Below are 12,975 nucleotides of genomic sequence, written 5' to 3'. Positions count from 1 at the left end.
GCATAAAGGATTTCTCTTCTTTGGTATTGGTTTGCTTCCCATAGCAAAAATTGTACAGGGTTGTTAATAGAGTTGCCACCTCTCCCGGATTTGGGTGGCAACCCTCCAGGAGGCTTTTCCAGTCTCCCGGATTCTCCCGAAATCCGGGTGTCTGAAAAAGCCTCCAGCACCGCATGCCGCCCTCACCACCCGCCACCCTGCAGTCTGCCTGACGCTCGCGTCTTTGGCTTCCTGCAGGGCCGCCAGCCACCCTCCTCTGTGCTGCTGCTCCAGCCGGCCACCCACCCACCCTGGTCCTTCACAGAACACCTTCCCAGCTGCCCCTCACAGCCAGCAGGTAATTAATAATATATTAATAATATTAATGAGTGTGTGTGTGTGTGTATATATATATATATATATGTGTGTGTGTGTGTATATATATATATATATATATATACACACATATACACACACACATATATATATATACACACACACACACATATATATATATGTGTGTGTGTGTGTATGCTATGTAAATGTAATGGACAAAAAATGTATTGTAGGTATAATGGGGGCCATGGCTTGGCAACGCCCATTTACATGGCCACGCCCACTTTTTCGGGGGCGCGCACATTAAGTTAATGGGGGGGGGGGGGGGGGGAGGAAGGAAATCTCCAGGAATCAAACATGCTTCAGGTGGCAACCCTAGTTGTTAATGATTCTTAAGCTATTATTGTAAAAACAATGTGCGTCGTAGTCATTACACAATTAGTCACTTTGGGAACATTTCTTTCCATTCCAAATGTACCATACCTATATGGGGAACCTCTAAAGAAAGTGATCCTTCTTGGCAGAAATGGAGGAATTCACTATTCATGCAGGAGCTAGATTCCAAGGGATTAGCTTCCTGGCAGCTCCCTTGAATGTGAACAGCACAAGACTGCAGTTTGGTGTGAAGAGGGCTTTAGGACCTAGCCTTGTTTGCAGAGAAAACAGCAGATGGCGAGAGAGTGTGCTGAGACAAGAAGTCTGCTGTGGGAGACAAGACCATGTGACTGCTCTGAGGATCTGGGAACAGTGAATCTCAGGCAGTGCTGTGCAGAGAGCTGTATTTGGAGCATAAAGGCCAGACTTCACAGAGAGCAGCACTGGGGTGTGCAGAGGTTTGTATGGGGCACTAAAGGAGAGCTACAACAGAGAAAGCCTACTGTACATAAACAAGAAAATAGCCAGATTCAGAAATCATTAACTATGCCAGGACTGGACGAACAGGTGTCCCTGGCTGTAGTAGTAGTGGGCCAGTGGTGGTAATGGGAAACCTGAAACTCGGAGGTTTAATGTACCAGTGATGCATATGCTGGTGGAGAGTTAACACTGATACACGGAGGCAGGGCCGGCAACAGAAATCTTGGGGCCCTGTAAACTGATATTTCTGGGGCCCCCAGTGTAACAGAGCGCTAAAAATAAACATGCAATACCAATAAAAATAAATAAATCAAAGAGATTGTAATGTTAAGCTCCGTACACACAGAGTACAAGATCTATGAGCATTATATTGCTCAGTTTCCCGATTTCATCAGCGACCAGAGATGGTTGCTGATAAAAATTAGACTCTGTGCCGGGGGAAGCCACTGGTCGCTCAGCGACCATATCCCCAGCGATTATGGCTGAAATAGCCCTGTGTGTACAGGCCTTTACAGCTATTTTATTATTTGTTGCGGTAGCCGGGTTTTGTATTGCGGTGGTATAGAGAGTGCACGCTAACTTTCTCTTACTATTACGGCGCCTCCGGATCCGCCGTTATCTGCGGCTTCAAATGCTGAGCGATCAACAGAACATCTGTTACAGAGCTGTTTTAATAATGATGATGACTGCACACTGCCTGGCTGCTGGCTCTCTCCGCAGAGATGAGCTCCAGGCAGCTCCTTGCCTCCTTCCCTTGACCTCCTCACCTATACCTTTGGGGATCCAGGGAGGCCTTTTCAGACTTCAGCTGAATTGGGGTCTTCTCTTCTCTTGTCCCGTCGTGCTCTGTCTCTGGCTGCGACGAGAAGACAGGAGGCAGCCACAGCACGGAACACGGAAATCACCATACCGCGCATGCAGGTCTATGCACACAGTGCACTGCAGACAGAAAACAGCCGACTCAGCCTCCGAGCACTGAGCGGCTGCCGTCTGCACTGTACGCGGCGGACGGACACACATAGGCACCGCACAACAGGAGAGACCCGGCAGCAGCGTGCTGCACACAAAGGGAGACACATTCCAGTCCACACAGTCGGACAGACAGCACAGAGACACGGGCTGGGGCGGCCTGCACAGCAGATGGCCGCAAGGGGTATGGTCACACAAAAAGCTAGGCAGTTTACAGACAGGCAGCGGCCGGGCTCTGGGGCCCTTGAGATCCATGGGGCCTGTCACACATGTCCCCCTTGACCCCCCCTGTCGCCGGCCCTGCACGGAGGGCACAGCTGAGAAGAGTGTTGTCTATACTCAGAACATAGGTGAGGAGCCTAAACCCACCTTCTCCAGGGAACCACACAAGGGTGTTTGGCTTGCGCTGCACCCAGCAAGCAGGTTGCGTCCCTCTGACTAGAAATGTTAATCTTCTAATAAATGAATTATGTTGCCTTACAGTGGACCCAGAGTATGGATGTTTCTAATGGCTTCTGAATCCATTGTCGCTTCCTGATAGTCCTACAAAGGGCAATTATAATGATGCACATAAGTCCACTAGATCTGTGATAGAATGTATATTTGGGCTATTAAACTGTAGTTTGCGCTGTCTCGATAGATCTGGAGGGACTATGTTGTATAGTATTAATAAGATCTGCCACAATGTGTCCGTTTATTGTGTGCCACATAATCTGTCCCTCAATCGACCACCTCTGCAGGATTATGTAACATGCAGACAGCAGGGAAGTCAACTGGTTTCATCTGGCAACTGTGTGAGCACAGAGTGTGGGAGGCAGGTTAATGGTATGGTGACAGTCAATTACTTCACTGTAAGTATATTACACAAAATTGCTATTTTAAAAAGGTGTATCCTAAAATCTAATAAATTACTGGACAATGTATCAATAAATTGTTAATTTATGCGTGTGTTGCCTTCACTCTACATTAATGGTTTTTCTCATATGTGGTAAAATATGTATCCTATGAAGATCAACACAGGCGATGCCCTTCGTAATAAAAATGTAGCTCAGGCGCAAAGTGCAAAGCTCCTGAAATTAGCTAGTCAGTTATGAAAGAGTGCATAACTTTACTAACATCATTTAGAGATAATGGCTCTGATTCAGATGGATTTTTGAGTGAAAAATAAATAAAAAAAATAACATTGTTTTTTTCTGAGTAACCATAACACAATCCTTCAAATGTACGCACTTGGGTGATACTTTATTTTGCTTTGGGGTGGCCAGTAATTTTTTCTCTTCCCTTTTCGGTTTTCCCTGTGATGATACAATCAGGGTTGGTGTTAAAAAAAAGATATATGTTTTTGTAAAACAAAAGGTTCTGTTTTTCAACTATATTAAAAAAGCTAATTAAATGAAACGCATCCAAAGTGCATTGGCCATACCATTACCAGAGCAGATAAGCAACTGAACTTTATATAGTACATGGGTCAGTACTAGGGTGTTTGGCTCTCCCCTGCAAACTATAAATGTGCACCTTCCGATACATTACAAAGTGACAGCATATGTCAGAAGACAGGGGTGTGGTCTCACAAAGAAGGGGCTTGGCTGCACAATAGTACCCCTATTTTAAACTAATCCATAGAGTGACACTATCTTATTTACAGTACATCATGTGTAGTGGCTTTGATTCATATTACACCACATAGTAATGTGCCTTATTCACATAATGCTACAGTGTTGCCCTTACACATAATAGTCACTGTAGTAGCGCTGCTTCCACACATAATGCCCACAGGAGTAGCAACTTTTACACACAATGCCCACAGTAGTAGTGCTGCTTATATATTTAACGCCCACAGTAGTAGTGCTGCTTATACATTTAACGCCCACAGTAGTAACACTGCTTATGTGGCACACTGGAATGTTAGGATACAATAGATACTGAAAACTGTAAAAAAAATTACTGGAGCCAGCAGCTTCAGTGAGAGAGATAGATCGCTGTGTATGCAGAGTCCAGTGGAAGTAACAGAGGATTCACACCTTGGTACCCTAGAACAATGATACCAGATGTGAGTCTTGGTAGAGGATGGATCTGGGTGAGTTGTTGTAAGCCAGGTGGATTTTAAATAAACCGTGAATGCTGTTTTTGATGAGATGGCCTGGCGTCCAATTCTTTCTGCACTGCACTGGCATTTGTTAACACACTACCATAACACTCATGTAATTAAACACCTGCATATTCAGAGGAACCACTGGTACCTGTGCTTCACCCATGACCAGCCGGAGCAGAGTATGTGTGAATATATCAACAGTGACAATGCAAGCATATTCTGCCATACCCAGGCTATGATGGCATTGTAGCTATGCAAAAAGGGTGAATTCCTTTCGCAATCTTTTCGAAAATAAGCAGGGCTGTAAATATGCAGCTCTACGATCAGGGCAGAATCAGCCCCCTAATGCCCACAGTATTAGTGCTGCTTATATACATAATGCCCACAGTAGTAGCCCTCCTTATAAACAGATATGTGGCAACAGAAGTAGCTTAATGCCCACATAAATAGCGCACATAATGCCCACAGGAGTAGCGCCACTTATGCACATAATGACCATAAAGGGTACTGCCTCATATAAACATATTGCCCACAGTAATAGTGCACATAATGATCATAAGAGTGGCACCACTTATCCACATAACGCCCACAGTAGTAGTACTGCTGCTATACATAATGCCCACAGTATTAGCCCTTGTTACATACAATGCCCATTGTAGTATGCGCACATAATTCTCCCAGTAGTAGTGCCACTTCCATGCACAATGCCCACAGTGGTAGCACCCCTTATGCACACAATTCCCACAGTAGTAGTGTTACTTACACACACAATGTATTGATAAGTGTAACTGTGCTAACATCAAAGCAGCTTCATAAGAATGGGGTTGTTAATAAGAGTATGGACTGTAGAGCTTGTAATATAATATTATTCCTTTAGATGAATGTATTTCAGTGATGCTGAGAAAACATTAAAATACACATAAAATAAGAAAAATAAATATAAAAATGCACATGTGTAGAGAATATTGTTATAACTCTTGTATGCGAGTTTTATTTATAAAATGGGAAGTCAGCGGTGGAGTGACAGATGTAGTGCGTGTAGTGCCAGATTAAGGTCTAAATGGGCCGGGAGTGGAAAAATTATCAAGGGCCTATTTTGCACAATAATAAGGGTTGGGGCCAGCAACTAATAATGTGGGGGGTGTGACCAGTGTTCTGGTTGGGTGGTCTGTTCATGGGTGTGTCTCTATTTGTGTAAATACTTTCAACTAATTATATATACATACATATATATATATATGTGTGTGTGTGTGTGTGTGTGTGTGTGTGCGCGCTGGAAAAGGCAGGGGGCTGGCATAGGAAAAATGCAAAGAGTTTAGTATAGGGTGGAAAGTGGCAAAGAGGTTGGCATATACAAGAAAAGAGGGAAAATAGAATATACTTACCTTCCAGAGGTGACTCTACATCAATGTTTTTTCTCATCTGTGGTAAAATATGTATCCTATGAAGATCAACACAGGTGATGCCCATGTGACAAATGCAAAATAGAAACAAACTGCACATGCCAAAATTCAACTACTGTACATTAACCAAAGATTTCATGTAAGCCACAATGCTTGTTACTAATGACCTATTGAGGTCCGTTCATAAGGTCCGATCGTTTGCATGAGGACTGATGGTTTTTTATTGCACATGCGCATTTCTGCGCCACGGCGAACAGATTGTTCACTGGGTGCACGCAAGCAGCCTTGCGGGCGTGGAACAGTGAGGGGCATGGGGCTGCCTCATTACCATAACGTAACGCCCAGCATTCTTGGTAATGAGGCATGATGAACAGGCGGGGGCGGGCAGCTGACATCACCGAATGCTCTGAGGCAACCTTACAAATGCATGAGCCGTCACCATCATTCGATCTAATGATGGCGGCGGATCCCACCAGGCTGCATATGGATGTTACTGTGTAAGATCCATTCGCATGCCCTGAAAGTGAATTTGCCTTGCGAATGGGTTGTGGCCAGCCACCATTTGCAAGGCGGGCTTTCGTGCACTCGCAAGGCTGCGAATCAACCAGAAAATCCCCCTAAATTTAAAAAATAAATAAATCGGTAATTAGGTGTGATTTGTAAACTCTAAAAATGATTGTTAAAGTGCATACACAATTCTAAGTACTTGTGTATTATCACGGCGCCCGTCGCGTCGCATCGCATACCACTAATTAAGGTATGCGATGGCATGCGATGGACCCGATTTGAGCCTTTCCCCGGGATATGTGTACAATTTTAATGTTGCATCGCATGCCATTATAATGGCATGTGATGCAAAGCAATTTCAATGTTAAATGCCCACCCAGACCCGATTTTTAATTGTATCCCCACCCTGATGGGTAATGACAATGTTAAATGCCCCCCCATTGTTAACGCCACCCCACTATCAACTCCAACCCAGAGCGTGGCGAGCGCAGCGAGCCCGCGAGGGTCGGCGGTACGCGTCCTCCAACCTTTTCATACCCCCACTATCCACGTCGGCGTGGAGTTGATTCTATATAGTGTGGCGAGCGCAGCGAGCCACCGAGCCCGAAGCGTGGCGAACACAGCGAGCCCCGCGAGGGGACGTGCATTACTCACAAGTATTACGCGTCCCCTCGCGGGGCTCGCCACGCTTTGGGCTCGCTACACTATATACAATTAACTCCACGCCGACGTGGATAGTGGGGGTATGAAAAGGTCGGAGGGCGCGTACCGCCACCCCTCACGGGCTCCCTGCGCTTGCCACGCTTTGGGTTGGCGTTGATAGTGGGGTGGCGTTAACAATGGGGGGGCATTTGAACATAGTCATTACCCATAAGGGTGGGTGTACAATCTAAAATCGGGTCTGGGGGGGCATTTCACATAGGAATCAGGCATCTGGGTGCCTGTACAACTAAAAATCGGCTATAATCGCGTCTCATCGCATCGCATGCGATCATATGGCATACCATGCAACGCGATTTTGTGGTTGTACAATGCCCTGCGATGGAAATCGGGGGCGCCGTGATAATACACAAGTACCCAATTCTATATAGTCAAAATCATAAGAAACGTTAGCACAAACTGCAGTGTGTGTGCAGCTTGCAATGCCGATGTGTGCCCCCGTGTTATCATCATGGCAAGAAAAAAATAGACTGTGCAGGCAAGCCAATTTTGAATATATTGTACTGTATATAGTCTACTATTCTAGTATTGTCAAAACTGGCCAAAGTCAAAATGTCAAGTAAATTTAGTTAAAATATAAATGCAATTTAGACAACATTGTATGGTTCTTAGCTCTGGGTAGTTCAAGGGAAATTGAGTAGTCAAAATTGTACAAAGCCAAAATCTCACTGTGTGTATGCAACTTTAGTAAATCTCCACTTTGCAACTGAGATAATATTAAATAGAAGGTAGAAAGTACTGGAGCTTTTAAAAAAGGGTCAAATGTCTAATTTTTCAACTTGTTATTACTGGTGGAAAAATGATTACAAGCATTTTCCATCAAATAACAATGTATTTTCAGCATTTTGGGTAAAGAAAAATATATGTATACTATTTTTTTCTGTGTTTTTATAAAAGTTTGTAAGAATTTGGAATACTGTAAACACTTTTACCTCTCATCTGTAAGCTCTAAAACTTCTCTCCCATTAATACATATTCATGTACCTGTCCCACATAGTTTAACCTATTATTGAGCATTTTAGTGAAATTCATCTGAAAATTTCTGTATTTATTTGGAAAAATATGCTATTAAAAGTGTGTAATTATTTATTGGTAGGCATGCACCTTAAGGTCTTCTCTGTGTCCTCACATTTTTTTACCTTAAGATAGAGATTTTCCTTATCTTTTCACCTGCTCAAGAAAACAACAAAGTGAACTTGCTCTGAAAAAGCAATGTGAGTTTGGAATTCGATTGCACATAAAATTTGCAGTGCAAATTTGTCACACTAACAGCTTACAGAACCATACCTCCCAACTGTCCCACAACCTTTTTTTGTGAGACAGGTATGTGTCTTCCTGACACCTTTCACTTTGTCCACATAAATGCGCAAGGCGCGCACTACATCCAAATTCCACAATTTGTCCTTTTTCCTAGAACCCTCTGGGGGTTAAAACACAGGCAGAACTATCTCCTGGTTTAAATGAAAAGCAGAAACTACTTTTGGCAAAAATTGTGGGACTGTTCGAAGAACAGCCCTATCGTCATGAAAAATAAGGAAAGGGGGCTTACAGGACAATGCTCCCAACTCCGAAACCCTCTTTGCAGAGGAAACAGCCAATAAGAACACTAATTTCCATGTAAGAAACTTAAGGTCAGCCGACCTTAACGGCTCAAAAGGCGACTTTTGGAGACACTCCAGCACCAGAGACAAATCCCAGGGTGCCACTGGTTGCTTGTATGGTGGTTTCAACCTGGAAACCCCTGAAGGAAGGTCTGCACCTCTGGAAGAATCGCTATCTTCTTCTGAAAATATATTGACAGAGCTGATATCTGTACTTTGAGCGATTGAAAACTGAGGCCAGAAGAAAACCCATCCTGCAGGAATTCAAGCAACTTAGAAAGTCCGAACCTGTACGTATGAGATTTCTGTCTCTCACACCACCTAATATAGGTCTTCCAGACTCTTTAGTAGTTGGCAGAAGATACCGACTTCCTGGCCTTGATCATAGTATTCACCACAACCTCTGAGAAACCCTTATTTTTTAAGATGGCGGATTCAATAGCCAAGCCGTCAAATTTAGCCGAGCTAAATCCAGATGAAAGAACGGTCCTTGGCTTAGCAGATCTGGCACTTGAGGCAGGCGCCACGGGTCCACTGACAATCTCCGAACACCCGAGTACCAGGACCTCCTTGGCCAATCTGGCGCTATCAGAATCACCGGAATTCCTTGGGATTTGATTATTTTCAGAACTCTTGCAAGCATAGGAAATGGCGGGAAAATATACGCTAAACTTCCCACCCAGGGAACAATCATTGCATCCACCGCCTCTGCTAAGTGATCCCTTGTCCTGGCATAGAACCTGGGAACTTGTTGGTTGAACCTGAACGCCATAAGGTCCACCTCCAGGGTCCCCCAATGCATGGTAATCTGCTGGAATATCTGTGGGCTCAGACTCCATTCCCCTTCGAGCAGCTCCTCCATGCTCAGGAAGTTGGCCTCGACGTTCTTCACCCCAGTAATGAATATCGTCGATAACGCCGGAACTTTCTGCTCCACCCACAAGAAGATCCGGGAGACCTCCCACATGGCCAGGCTGCTGCGTGTGCCCCCCTGATGATTCAGGTACGCCACAGCAGTGGCATTGTCTGACTGAATCCGCAAGGGGAGACCCTGCAGTTTGTCTTCTGCTAGGGATAGCGCCATCCACACAGCCCGCAGTTCCAGAATGTTTATCAGAAAAAGACTGACTCCTCCGTAGTCCACAGGCCCTGAAGCCTTTAAGCCCAGGACTACTGCCCCAGAGCCCCTGAGACTGGCGTCGGTAGTGACTACCAGCCAGTCCCAAGACTGCAGAGACCGACCCCACTGAAGGGAATCCACATCCGTCCACCATTTCAGGGAAGACCGGGTTTCTAGAGTCAGTTCTATCCTCTCTGACTTCATGGTCTGCGTGTTCCCCGACCACGATGTCAGAATGTTCCATTGGAAGACCCGGGAATGGAACCTGTCAAACTGTAGCGTCTCGAAAGTCACCACCATTTTGCCCAGCAACTTTAAACACCTCCAGACCGAGGGATTCGGTGACCCCAGAATCTCCCAGAAATACCTGATGCAAGTGGGTATCCAGGATCACCCCCAAGAATTTGATCCTCTGTGATGGCACAAGTTGAGACTTTTGTAAATTTAAAACCCAACTGTGAACCCTCAAAAACTGAATAGCTTCCTCTAGGTGTTTCTGCAAAGTCTCCGCCGAATCTGCTTTGAACAGCAGGTCGTCTAGATAAGGTATCACAACGATACCCCTCAGTCGGAGGGCGGCCGCCATCACTGACATGATCTTGGTGAATACCCTTGGAACTGTGGCCAGTCCAAAGGGCAACGCCTGGAATTGAAAATGCCGGTCTCCTATTGCAAACCTCAGGAGTGCTTGGTGCTCCCGGTGAATGGGAACATGCAGATATGCATCCTGGATATCCATGGACGCCAAAAATTCTCCCTGGTCCAGGCTGAGAAGCACAGACTGCAGAGATTCCATCTTGAAATGGAATCACAGATGGAGATTTAAAGATTTTAAGTTTAAAATCGGTCTGAAGGTACCGTCCGGCTTGGGCACTAAAAACAGAGTGGAATAAAAGCCATTCTTCCATTCTGCCCGAGGGACCGGAATCACCACTCCTTTTTCTAAAAGGGACCGTGCCGCCCCCAAAAGAGCAGAACGGAGCCGAGACTCCTTTGGTAGTGGTGTGGGTAAAAATCTTCTCGGAGGAAGACCTTTGAAAGGAATCTTGTATCCGTGGGATCCAATGTCCAACACCCAAGGATCCCGATCCAACAATGCCCAAGTTTACCGAAACCATAGCAGACGACCCCCCACTTTGATCACAGACGGGGTACTCCCCAGGCAGTCATGCCAAGGGCTTCTCGTCACCTTTGGTGCTCGGCTTCTTGTGGAAAGAACCGAATTTAGACTTTGGGCCTTAGCCTTAGATGACTGGAATTTACCCCTGAATGATTGTCCTCTAAAGGACGCACCCCCTCTAGGGGAGGGCTGAAAGGAAGGCCGAAAAGCTGAAAACCTGGAAGCTTGTTGAGCTGCGGGAGCCGGCAGAAAAGTACTTTTGCCTCCTGTAGCCTGTTTAATAATCTCCTCAAGCTCAGATCCAAATAACAACTTTCCCTTAAAGGCCAACGCCTCTAAGGCCTTTTTTGATTCATTATCCGCCTCCCCGGCCTTGAGCCACAGGACTCTCCTGGCATTAACGGACACAGTGGAAACTCTAGAAGCCATCTTAAGAGCTTTCTCCTCTGCCTCGAGCACATATGCAGCAGCTGCCTTCAATTTTTCAGCCAGCAGCAACACACCTGGATCAGCATGCAAGATAGTGCAAAAATTGCTAGCCCAAACAATAATAGCCTTAGAGACCCAGGCTGACGCGATAAGGGGCCGCAGTGTAAACCCCATCCCCTCAAATGTGGCTTTGAGGTTTCCATCAAGTTTCTTGTCCATGGGGTCTTTAAAGGCTGCACCCCCTTGGACTGGTAGCACAGTAGCTTTTGAAAGCCTTGCCACAGAAGCATCCACTACAGGCACTTTCTCCCAGAGGTCTTCATGTGCCTCGGGCATAGGATATAGACTCAAAAATCTCTTTGGCATCTGAAGTCTCTTATCGGGTGTTTTCCAAGCCCCTTCCAAAATATCCTGTAAACCTTCAACTGCAGGGAAGGTAACAGCCTCTCTATGCTGCCGTTTAAACACCCCTTTGACAGGAGTCTTATCCTCCTCGGACAAATTTAAAGCCTGCTTAACAGCAGCAATCAAATCCTCCACCCCAGGGGCCGAGGCATTCTCAGAATCATCACCCTGATCCCAGGGAATGTCTGACGTACATTCTCCTTCCTCTCCAGACTCAACAGCAAGCAAGGGTACCGAATAAGACCTTTTAGGGGTCCCCACAGTATCACTATCAAATATATCCAGCAAATCATTAAATCTGCTAATCCCCTTTGCAGTGTCAATCATAACCTGCAAGAGTCCAGGATCTGCTTGGGTCAGAGGCAAGGAGTCTGAAGACTGCTGAGAGTATGACATAGGTTTTGGGGAAGACACCATAACATCACTCTGCCTGTCTAACAATTGCACTAAGGCATTAACAGACCTGCCCAGGGCACTGGCCCACGCAAGCTCCGGTTGCTCTACCCTCTGGGGTTCACTGCCCATGGGTCTCACACCAGCGCAAGCAAGGCACAATCCCCCCATGCCCATATGTTCAGGGGCAAATTTTAGTGTACAAACACTACATGCACTCAATGTAATAAGGGCTCCCTCCCCCAGAGCTACAGACTGCTGCTCAGACATGATGCCAAGAATTTGACACAGTGCACAATGTAACAGGCGTTATATACAGAGCCAATTATCTGTCTGAAGCCTCTTCCGAAGAAGTGGGGAAAGCGATGCCCAGGAAATCCACACACACTGCCAGAATCCAGCCAGTTCAGCTCCGCAGCAAGCGTCCTCCAAATGGCGCCAAACAGAGTGAGGGAAGAGACCAAGTCCCGCTGCTGCGGGGCCCGTAGCTTTTGGCGCCAACCACCCCCAGTCAGCCGCTCCCACTATATGATTTCCTAGTTCCCAGTGTCTCCCCCTCGCCTGGGGACCACTTGGAACACGCCTGTAACACACTGCTGTCCTCTGGGAAAGGAGCTCAGCATGTAAGCTCCTCAGAAAATGTCCGCCGGCAACATCACAGAGCGCCTGTCCCCCATGATCCTCACCTATCGTGGAGCCGGTTTCAGAGCGCCCCGGAGCCCAGGCAATTTCTTAATAGAAACTGTCAGCGCCGCACAGGGAGACCAGACATTGTCTCCCCTGTGCGCAGTGAGCTGACAGGACGCGCTTCTGTCAGCTCCTGCTGCACTGTCAGTGTGAGGATTCAATGAGAATCCTCACACTGGCCCTTATTCTGATCTAAGCGGTAACGGCCGCTTGCGGCCGTTCCGCCGATGTTTTCGCTCTGCGCATGTGCAGAGGGCACTCTGCGCATGTGCAGGCGAAATCGCCGCACATTTTTTTTTACCGCCGCAAAGGGGTTGGATAGGGGCGTGAGGGGCTACTTAGCCTCATTACCCTATGCA

The sequence above is a fragment of the Crinia signifera genome, chromosome 4 (assembly GCF_055691185.1).
Source record: "Crinia signifera chromosome 4, ASM5569118v1, whole genome shotgun sequence".
In the NCBI taxonomy this organism is placed as follows: domain Eukaryota; kingdom Metazoa; phylum Chordata; class Amphibia; order Anura; family Myobatrachidae; genus Crinia; species Crinia signifera.
The sequence above is the reverse complement of the archived record's forward strand: the minus strand, read 5'-3'. Positions refer to the sequence as shown.